The sequence below is a fragment of the Balaenoptera borealis genome, assembly GCF_965194805.1.
Source record: "Balaenoptera borealis genome assembly, chromosome: 3".
Classification (NCBI taxonomy): domain Eukaryota; kingdom Metazoa; phylum Chordata; class Mammalia; order Artiodactyla; family Balaenopteridae; genus Balaenoptera; species Balaenoptera borealis.
Genome location: NC_138866.1, coordinates 157,794,588 through 157,805,868, shown reverse-complemented (window position 1 = coordinate 157,805,868; position 11,281 = coordinate 157,794,588). Strand labels below are relative to the sequence as shown.

Sequence of the window (11,281 nt, the reverse complement as noted above, 5' to 3'; positions counted from 1 at the left end):
CCAGACGCGCAGGCTCAGTAGTTGTGGCTCACGGGCCCAGTTGCTCCGCGGCATGTGGGATCTTCCCAGACCAGGGCTCAAACCCGTGTCCCCTGCATTGGCAGGCGGATTCTCAACCACTGCGCCACCAGGGAAGCCCCACAGGTGAACTTTTAACAGAAAAAGAGAGGCAGGTAAATATACAAAGAACTTTGATTGAAGATGACTTCTTTTTAGTATCCCTCAACCCCAAGCAGATATAAGGTCAACCTTGAGAAGGAAAATAGCATTAAACCACCCAAATATGCTGCACTTAACAGCTCCAGCCAAGATTTGATGAGATGAAATTTTATATTATCAACTAAAATGTAGTTCTGAGATTAGGATAGATACCACGTAACCTTCTGTCTCCCTGGAATTCTGTAGCCAGACAATGATTCAGTGAGGGCTTCATATATGTTAAGTGATAATGATAAAAATTATCTAGAGATTTAGAGTCTCACTCTAAAGCTTTCCTAGAATAAAAAGACCTAGGTGTTTTTTTTTCTGTTTTCTTTATTCCTTCCCTATTATCATTAATCTGGTTTTTAATCACCCCGAATATGATGGCCTCATGGTTGCACACGTTTCCTAGTTGTCCAGGAGAGGTTGGTGCATTCCAAGCTGCCTGTTTTCCAGGCCGTCACCCATCAGGGATCTCTGTGCAGATACAGGAATAGTCTTTCTGAATAGGTTCTCCTCTGCTGCTTCTCATCCATCTGCCGTTTTAGTTTAAGCTTTACAACAAAGAGTGTTCTGCAAAATCCAAAGGTAAGATGCAGTCAGTATTTCAAGAAAATGGATGAATCGAAGCTTCTGCACATAAAGAAATTTTGGGTGTTGGTTAGTGACCCTTTCATTGAATTGGGGGCAACTTTTTTTCCTTTATACGGAAGAGGATAATTAGCTTGATTCTTCCTTTCAAATGAGAGACATCATTTGACCAGGAGGCTTCAGCTTTTCTCAGCAGCGCACCCCGAAGATGCTTAGGTCCAGATGTTACCACTGGAGTCACAGAACGCTAAGCCCATCATGGGCTCCACTGCAGTTCTTACCTGAAATTGCTAATTACAGAGCCCGAAACACAAGCCGACAAGTGAACGTTCTCCACCGAATGCTGTCTATTAGCCTCTTTCATCAAAGGCGATTTTTTCAATTTTAATAATGTCATTATGAAGAGCAATCAGTTATACTGAAGCTATTTACAATGTTTATGAAATGTCCAAAGTCTCCTAATAATGCATTAGCACTGAGCCAGCTGGAGTCCTGTTGACAGCAGCAGTTAATGGGAATCCCTGTAATAAATGACAGGCCCCCTTCTCGTGGCACGCATGGGATGTTAGCATCTTCCCTGGAATTCTGTACCAGCCACTCTAGGAGTGCAAGTTTAATATTGGTGTGCCCTGTTTTACCAGTGAGGAATATCTTGGGTTTGGGGAGGGTCATGTTTATTTATTGTTAGAACAAAAACAGTGTCAAACATTTTGGCTACTTAAAAAGAATGAGTTCGGGCTTCCCTGGTGGTGCAGTGGTTGAGAATCCACCTGCCAATGCAGGGGACACGGGTTCGAGCCCTGGTCTGGGAAGATCCCACATGCCGCAGAGCAACTGGGCCCGTGAGCCACAACTACTGAGCCTGCGCGTCTGGAGCTTGTGCTCCGCAACAAGATAGGCCGCGATAGTGAGAGGCCCGCGCACCGCGATGAAGAGTGGCCCCCGCTCGCCGCAACTAGAGAAAGCCCTCACACAGAAACGAAGACCCAACACAGCCAAAAATAAATAAATAAATAAATAAATTTATTTAAAAAAAAAAAAGAATGAGTTCTTCTCTTCCAAGGGTCAAGGAGGTGGTGAGAAAGTCTGCTGTGAAAGTCCATTCCCGTCACTTCCTGGCGATCGTGTGCTCAAGCCCTTATTCATCATTTCTCTTATCCTTTGTAGCCAAGTGACCACTCCCTCTCATTAAAAGCCCAGGAGGATATGGGGAGGGGGAAGGGTAAGATGTGACAAAGTGAGAGAGTAGCATGGACATATATACACTACCAAACATAAAATAGATAGCTAGTGGGAAGCAGCCGCATAGCACAGGGAGATCAGCTCGGTGCTTTGTGACCACCTAGAGGGGTGGGATAGGGAGGGTGGGAGGGAGGGAGATGCAAGAGGGAAGAGATATGGGAACATACGTATATGTATAACTGATTCACTTTGTTATAAAGCAGAAACTAACACACCATTGTAAAGCAATTATACTCCAATAAAGATGTTAAAAAAAAAAAAAAAGCCCAGGAGGGCTAGAACTTGCTGGATGAGGGTGAGACGATCCAAAGGAAACCCAGCCTGCCTGGGTTTAAAGAGCAGACAGTCATCTGTAAATAATGAGTAACCTTTGAAACCAGCTGCCCTTGGGCATCTGTGGAAAGTGGAGGCACCTGGCACCCTGGTTTGCTCATCCATCCTCTGATGGGTCATCCTCTGGATCAGTAGACGCCTCCCGCAGGGACCTTTGTGCTACCGTCGTGGTGCTGCATCAGCACATCTGCACACAGGGCCCAGAGGACTAGAATCCTGCCTTCTCCGCCTTTTCGTCCAACTCAGACCAGTGAATGCACTTCACTGAGCCTTGATAGACACCTCTGGTGTGATCCTCTGGTGTGATCATTTTATGCTCTATTGCAGCATATTGTAAAAGGAATGTTTGTCTTCGTCATAGGGACAGCACTGGGTTCTCAATGTAGCTCCACTTTCTGACCTCAGCAAGCCTCATTTTCTGAGCTGGAGAATGGAAATAGCGATACGTTCCTGGTCAGTCTAATGGGATAGTTGTGAAGAGCAAATGCAAAGATGTATATTCAGGTACCTGAAAAAGCATAAGCCATGAAACAAATGTGAAGTATTGTTTATATTCTTCCGAAGGGTAGCAGGACATGCAACCCCACAATATGCCACCTGAGCGTAAGGACTATTTTGAGCAAAATGCACTTAAAATAACACCAGGTGCAAGAAGGGTGCTCTTCCTGGAAGCCCAAGAGAAGACTCCACATGGAAGATGACCCCCCTGTGCCTGGAGGGAAGTAACGATCTCATCCTGCAGGACAGGGAGTCAAGCTGAGGGCACTCTGTACAAACAGACCTTTTAAAAATAACTCTCACATTTCTCAGCCTCCCCATGTATTTTAGTTACTTTTCCGCAATTCCTTCTCTTTGTTCAACCCAGTATAAAAGCATTCAGCCTTGTCGCTTCTTTGCGTCTTTGCTGCCCGTGAAGGCTTACCTAAACCTATAGTAAATGAACCTGTATGCTTTTCTCCTCTTGATTTGTCTTATGTCAGTTTAATTCTCAGGCCCAGGTGAAAACCCTGTGAGGGCAGAGGTAAACTTTTGTTCCTTTACACTTCTGACCCTTCCCCTCAGAAGTCTCAAAATTCTCACGAAGCCAGCCTTCCTCCTTTCTCCTCAGAGGGGCATGTCTACCTTCCTCCCCTCCCAGCCCAAAATAGAAACTGTACAAGTGAGATGGGGACAGGCATCTCTGGGGTGAGACTGGCAAAGCCAAGTCCCCAGAGAGCCCTGGAGCACTGTCACTTCGGTCATTCCACCTTGGGGCTACTCTTTTGCAGGCAGGATCAGACGCCTGATTTGTCTGAAGGCTTCTTTCTTCAAGGGCAGACTCATCAACCTAACTGCTAGAGGTTGGGGTGGATTCTTGTCTTACTACCAATGGTGTCGTCTGTGGGACAAGACATCAGGTCCCACCGGGCTGGTGTTTGGAGATGTGCACGGCAGTCAGCAGGAGGTCTGGCTGACACAGACTCTGAGCAAGGCGGGGCAGTTGGTGGGTCAACCGTGCATGGCCTCAGATAAGCCTCCAGGACCCCAACGAAGACACTCCCCAGGAGTCACCGCCAGCCTCCCGCTGTGACTTTCTTCTCCTAGGAAACCTCCAAGGAACCCACCACCATTCTTCCTGGGACCTTCTCTCTTAGGCCCCACCACAGTCCCAGCCAGTAGGATCTGCTCCGTCTCTGTAAGATGACTCATCAGCTGTGGGTTGGTTACTAATGTTTAGAGGACAGTTGTATATCATCCTGGGAAAATAATCCAGAATGGAAAGGGAAAGGAAATTGTTTATAAAATTCCAAACGGTCAAGCATTACTACAGGAAAGACAAACTTGAACATATTCTTAAAATTCTGACTTCACATCCATTTTGTCAGACCCTTTTTTCTTCCGGTTGGGTCCCAGTGAAATCATATGACTGTCACTCAAGGAAGACACGTTCTGCTGTGGGCCCCCAGCCACCCACGCCTTCTGTCCCCGGAGGAACCTCAGTTTACCTCGGTTTACCTTACCTGGGAGAGGACTAATTGGAGCGGGTTCCAGAGACACGTCCTTCTAATACACAAGACCTAAGAGTGGCTATTTGCCTAGGGATATACGTTTTTCACCCCCCACTCCCTCTAAGCTGAACTGGGAGACTATTTCCTGGCAGCTCTACTCAGTTAAAGACATTTTCTGATAAATGGAAACTGTATTTTACTGGATTCTCCATCCATAAAATTAGGTAGTTAAACTAGATCATCTCTTAGGGATTTTCCAGCTCTAAAGTGGTACAATTCCATGATTTTATGGTGTGGTGTTGAGTTTCTTTTATTTCGTTTTGCTCAGTAAGGATTATGCAACCTCATCACAACTTGTCACAAGAAAGGGACATTCTGTCATGCCCAAGACAGGCTCAGCATCCAGGCTTATATGCTCCATAGCCAATGTACACAAATAATTCTCTACAACATTTAAACTCAAAACAATTAGGAATGCCCAAAGTCAATCTCAGTATTGTGTTTTGTGCTCATTCACTTAAATATAAATCTTATTTGGAATGTACTTTAGTCGGTCAAGAGCAACAGCACAATTTCAAAATACCTATAATATAAACTCGGCATATAGTAGTACATCGTATTTATCTGTCCTGAGGAGCCCATCAAAAGACACACTTTTCAGATGTTGAGCCATTGCCTAACAATGACAGTCGTATTAGAGGCAGTTGCATTAGAGGTAAATGGTTTATACGTTGCAATAATGTATTGGTATTTAACTTTTGTCCTAAGTGGCTATTTTCTCTTTCTATAAAATTAGCAAGAAAGGACCACTAAAGATCACCAATTCGGATTCAATGTGTGTCATGCGGATGAAAACACAACCTATTTAAAGAAACCCAGATGTAGTGGGGGGAGGGTGGGTAGGCAGAAGTGGGGAGGACGCTCATCTCTAGTTTCCAAACTCAACTGAGGGGAAGCCTCTCCTGTGGGGTATCTAGGAGTCCTGATGTCCGGCCAGCAACCTACACTGACTGAATCAGAGTGCATGAGGGTGGAAGTCAGCTTGACTGGTTTTTGAAGATTGTACTATTATTGCCTGCATTTTGCAGGTGAGAAAATTGAGGCACAGGCAGGATAATTAACTTTCTCAAGTCTGCACAGTGAGTAAGTGCAAAGCTGAACTTCACATCCAGGAGGTGTGACTCCAGAGCTGGTGCTCTGTATTGCAGTGTCATACACCTCACATCAAACTCAATATGAAAATATCAGAAAATGCAAACTAGCAAAATGCCAAATAAGAAGAAACTTCAAATCACACACACTCAGAGGAAATAGTCATCTGCCATTCTTGAATTATTTCCCTTTGGAGGGGGTCTTAGGTTGTATATATAATATGTTAATGAAAGGTTCAGAGAGTCGGAAGCTGGTCTAGTGACTAGATATACATATGATGAACATATATATATATATAAAACGTTTAAGTTGCCTTGGATGCGTTTTTGCAACACCATTTTAAATGAATGGAAGATGTAAAGAAATGTGTTCTTCTCTAGAGCCTCCAGAAAGAGCACAGACCTGCAGATACCTTGAGTTTAGCCCAATGAGACCTGTGTCAGATTCTGAATTCCAGAACCATATGATGGTAAATGTATACTGTTTTCAGCTACTAAATTTGTGGTAAATTGTTACAGTAGCAATGGAAAACTAACACACTCACCAAAACTATGCCTTAAGATTTTTTCATGTTCAAATTTGATAGGCAAAAAAATGGGTTGATCATTTTGTCTTGATTGACAAATTGTCTTGATTTCCTCCCATGATCACTGTTTACTACACTATAAAGTTACTGGAAATGTCTCTTCCTCTCTGAGTTCTCTGGATCTCTTCCTGTCTTGTACCCACCTACCTAATAGTCCTTCTGCACCATGCATGTTGTCTACAGTGACATCTCTATGAGCTTTTAGAAGTTTTTGGTGCTGCTTATTTTGATTTTTAGGGTCATTTTTAATTCCAAGTCTCCTTTTCAATGAGTGGCTAGTGTACAAAGACAAGAGTCAGAATTTAAAATAAGACTTTGCCTTTATAAAACTGCATTTCAGGAAGGAAGGAGGAAAATAATCTTTGGCAATAGTTTGGAAATCTCCACACCCCTCCCTTAGCACATCAACATGACAACCTTTGTTTGGATATAAGTACAACCTCCGATGACCCCCTCCAAGAAGATGCCCTGAGGTCATGTGGGGAGATACTGAGAGATAAGAGCCCTTGACACTCTGCAGGGTGGGAGAGCTGGCCCTGGAGGGATCAATGGGCACACTCCAAAGAGCTGCTTTAGGAGCACTGACAGTATGAATTTAAGGGAAAGTTCAATATCTGACCAGAAAAAAATATTAAGGGTCGCTACTTTCATTGAGAAACACGTTGACATTTAGTGTTGGGGAAATAAAACAATCCTGCCAATGAAAGACCACTCTGCACCAATATAGATGAGAGGAGTAATTTATTATAGAACAATTCATTATCAAATTTACAGGCGTGCAGGACAGCACAAAAGTGACGACAAAGTCTGGACAGGATTGCAGACATTTATATGGTAAAGTAGAAGAAAGAACAATTAAAACTCCTCTTGTCTCCTTGAGCTGTGAAAGGACGGATGTTGAGATGGCCTCCCTTAGAGAGCTGGGAGCTTAGTCCAGAGGTCCGGGTTATGGTTCCCAGGGGCAGACAACCTCGCATTGTGAAATCAGGAAGTTGCCCTCTTATTCGCCTATGACTTTCTCAAGGAGCCAGGCTAAACAGGGAAGAGATGCCCTCCCCAAAGAAAATGGCATCGTTTACACTTACAGTAGTGCTGCTTTATGGTGGAAGTGTTGATTTACTCATTACTGCCTGAAAACCCACCTTTCTCTTGCCAGATATATGTCATCACCCAGCTTCAATGAATCTGATACTTGATTAAAATGAACAACAATAGACCTGTTGAATGTTACCTGTGTCCCTGAATTTCTTATCGATCTCTGAATAACTACCCTTTGAGTGGGACTTTCTTGGCAATTCTCCTATTAACAACACTATATTTCTCTTGAGAAGAGCTTTAGAATGACCTCTATTTAATAGTAACCTGGGTTCAATTTTAATTAGGCTATAAGTGGTAAATATTTGTTAATAGACTTTAGGGTGAATAATTAATTAGTAAAAGACTGCTGTGTACTGACATTTATGTGACCAGATTAATAGATCAGACCCAATAAAGTCTCAGTGAAAGCAATTTTTTCTAACCTAATTGTTAAAGATTTAAGATATCTACAAAACTGTTGTTTAAAAAAATAATCACACTCTGTGTGATTTTTCTTTAAAAATTTATTTCTATTTCAATGGCTTGTATAAAGAAGATATTCTTTTTATTTTGTTACATTAGTCCAAACGGCTGTCCTATTAAAACATGATAAACTAGAATTAGACAGATTCTGTATTTTATCCCTTTGTGGTACTTGTTTCTGCTAGAATGTTGTTTAAAACAACTTAGGTTTTATTTTATTCTTCCCATGGATAAAAATTGTATAATCTGGAAGTCCAGTTATTTTTTAACAGTTTTATGGGGGTCTAATTTACATACCATAAAACTCACCCATTGCCGTTCAATGATTTTTAATAAATTTACAGAGTTGTGAAACCATCCCCACAGTCCAGTTTTAGAATTGCTAAAGTATCTCACTCCTCTTTCCCACCCGCAGCTCCACGCACCAGGAATCTTTTTTCCTTTTAAAAATGTTTATACTTTTAAACACGGTAAAATACACATAACATAAACTTTGCCATCTCACTGCTTTTTTTCTTTTTTTATTATATAAGTTTCAGGTGTAGAGCATTGTAGTTCAACATCTGTACACACTGCAGTGTCATCGCCACCACAAGTCTTGTTGCCCTCCAGCCCATACAGTTCACACCCTTCAGCCATTTCACCCATCCTCCAACCCTCTCCCTCTGGTAACCACTAATCTGTTCTCTGTATCTATGAGTTTGCTTTTGTTTTATTTTGTTTGTTTTGGGGTTCTTTTTAGATTCCACATATGAGTGAAATCATATGCTTTTGTCTTTCTCCATCTGACTTATTTCACTAAGCATAATACCCTCAAGATTCACCCATGTTGTTGCCAATGGCAGGATTTCATTCTTTTTTATGGTTGAGTAATATTCCATTATATATATATATATATATATATATATATAGCCACATCTCCTTTAGCCATTCATCCATCTTTGGACACTTATATTGTTTCCCTGTCTTGACTATTGTTAATAATGCTGCAATGAGCATAGGGATGCATATATCTTTTCAAATTGGTGTTTTTGTGTTCTTCACATAAATGCCCGGAGTCGAATAGTAGTTCTCTTCTTAATTTTTTGAGGAATCTCTACTGTTTCTACTGTTGTGTAGTGGCTACACAAATTTACATTCCTGCCAACAGTGTATGAGGGTTCCCTTTTCTCCACATCTTCACCAATCTTTGTTTGCAGTCTTTTTGATGATAGCCATTCTAACAGTTGTGAGGTGATATTGTGGTTGATTTGCATTTCCCTGATGATTAGGGAGGTTGAGCACTTTTTCATGTATCTGTTGGCCATCTCTGTCTTCTTTGGAAAATGTCTATTCAGGTCCTCTGCCCATTTTTTTAAATCAGGTTGTTTGTTTTGTTGCTGTTGAGTTGTCTGAGTTCTTTATATATTTTGGATATTATCCCCTTATTGGGGAAATGATTTGCAAATATCTTCTCCCATTCAGTAAGCAGCTTTTTTGTTTTGATGATGGTTTTCTTCAGGGTGCAAGAGCTTTTTTAGTTTGATGTAATTTTTAATTACATTCATTAATTTTTACTTTTGTTTTGTGGAGTCTGATGCACAAAAACATTGCTAAGACCGATGTCAATGAGATTACTTCTCATGTTTTCATCTAGTAATTTTATGGTTTCAGGTCTTATATTCAAATCTTTAATCCATTTTGAGTTAATTTTTGTGTATGGTGTATGACAGTGGTCTAGTTGCATTCTTTCGCATGTGGCTGTAGAGTTTTCCCAACACTGTTTATTGAAGAGACTGTCTTACCTTCATTGTGTGTTCTTTGCTCCTTTGTTGTAAGTTGATTATCTAAATATGTGTGGATTTATTTCCAGGCTCTCAATTCTGTTCCATTGTTCTGTATGTTTGTTTTTGTGCCAGTACCATATTGTTTTGATTACTGAAGCTTTGTAGTGTAGTTTGAAATCAGGGAGCATGATACTTTCAGCTTTGTTCTTGGGAATCTATTTTCTATCTCTATTGATTTGCCCTTTTTTTGATATTTCATATAAAGGGAATCATATACTATGTGGTCTTTTGTGTCTGGATTCTTTTCCTTAGCATAATGTTTTTAAGGTTCATCCAAGTTGTAGCATGCATATGTAGTTCATTTTTTTAAATTGCTGAATAATGTTTCACTATATGGATATTGCTCATTTTGTTTATCCAATCACTAGTTGTACATTTGGGTTGTTTCCAGTTTTGGGCCATTATGAAGAAAGCTGCAGTGAACATCTGAACATCTGTCTTGGTATGAACATATTTTTTTTTTTAGCAATTTCATGTATCTTTATTTATTAATTTATTTATTTATGGCTGTGTTGGGTCTTCGTTTCTGTGCGAGGGCTTTCTCTAGTTGCGGCAAGTGGGGGCCACTCTTCATCGTGGTGCGCGGGCCTCTCATTATCGTGACCTCTCTTGTTGCAGAGCACAGGCTCCAGACACGCAGGCTCAGTAATTGTGGCTCACAGGCCTAGTTGTTCCACGACATGTGAGATCTTCCCAGACCAGGGCTTGAACCCATGTCCCCTGCATTGGCAGGCAGATTCTCAACCACTGCGCCACCAGGGAAGCCCCTGAACATATATTTTTAATTCTCTTTGATAGATTCCTAGGGTTAGAATTACTGGGTCTTATGATATATTTATGTTTGACTTATTAAGTAATTGCCAAACTGTTTTCCAAAGTGGCACTACAATTCATATTCCCATTAGTAACATATGAGAGGTTCAAGTTTCCCTGTGTCCTCACTGACATTTGTTACTGTCTGACTTTTTGATTGTAACCATTCTAGTCGTTGTGCAGTAGTACCTCCTTGTGGTGTAAATTTCATTCTCCTGATAACTAATAATGTTGAGTGTCTTTATATGTGCTTCTTGGCCATTGGTGTACCTTCTTTGGTAAAATATGTCTTCAGTTATATTTATATAGTATTAGATATGCATTACTTTAACAGCATCTCATATTCCACAGATTTTAAAAATTCATTTGATTATATGTGAATAAACATTTATTATGTGTGACCTGCTGCTGGGCTATTTGCTTTATAACATTAAATGAACATCTTCTATGTGCGATGTGTCAAACTAGTTGCTTTGTCAAATACTAAATAAAAATTCTTAATTCTTGAGGACTATATAGAAATAACCACACCAAAAAGTAGATGATTAATGAATGTTGAGAGCTGTAAGAGATCATTGTATGCAGCGTTTTGTACTTCAAAGGAAGAAAAGAAATCTCTCCCATAGGAGGGAGCTATCAAAGCAGGCTTATAGAGCAGGCAGTATTGAGGCTCTATTTGCAGAAAGGTTAGACGTTCAGTCGTGTAGAAAGCGAGATAGAAAGAGCATGCATTCCAGCTTGCACAAGTAACAGAGGCCTAGAGCAGGGAGAAAACACTTTGCATATATGGAGAAACATGAATAATTCAGTTTAACTGTGCTACGGAATACACGAAGGGAAGTCGTTACAAAGTTAGGCAGGGTGCGATCTTGAAGTACTTTGAAATGCTGAGCAAAGGAGTATGTATTTTATTTTCAAGAATGGGGAGCCATTCAAAGATTTTCAGCAATTGAGGGTCATTATTAAGTTGTTTTTTGGGAGATTATTCT

The 11,281-nt window shown here is 40.9% G+C and overlaps 1 long non-coding RNA gene across 1 annotated transcript in view; it reads left to right on the top strand.

Annotated features, from left to right (window-relative positions):
* The first annotated feature begins 5,796 nt into the window (after nucleotides 1-5,796).
* LOC309625977 overlaps nucleotides 5,797-11,281 on the top strand; it is a 68,194-nt gene continuing 62,709 nt past the window's right edge. The window contains exon 1 of the long non-coding RNA XR_014242862.1: nucleotides 5,797-9,921. This is a non-coding gene — a long non-coding RNA (uncharacterized lncRNA). The remainder of the gene's footprint in view (nucleotides 9,922-11,281) is intronic.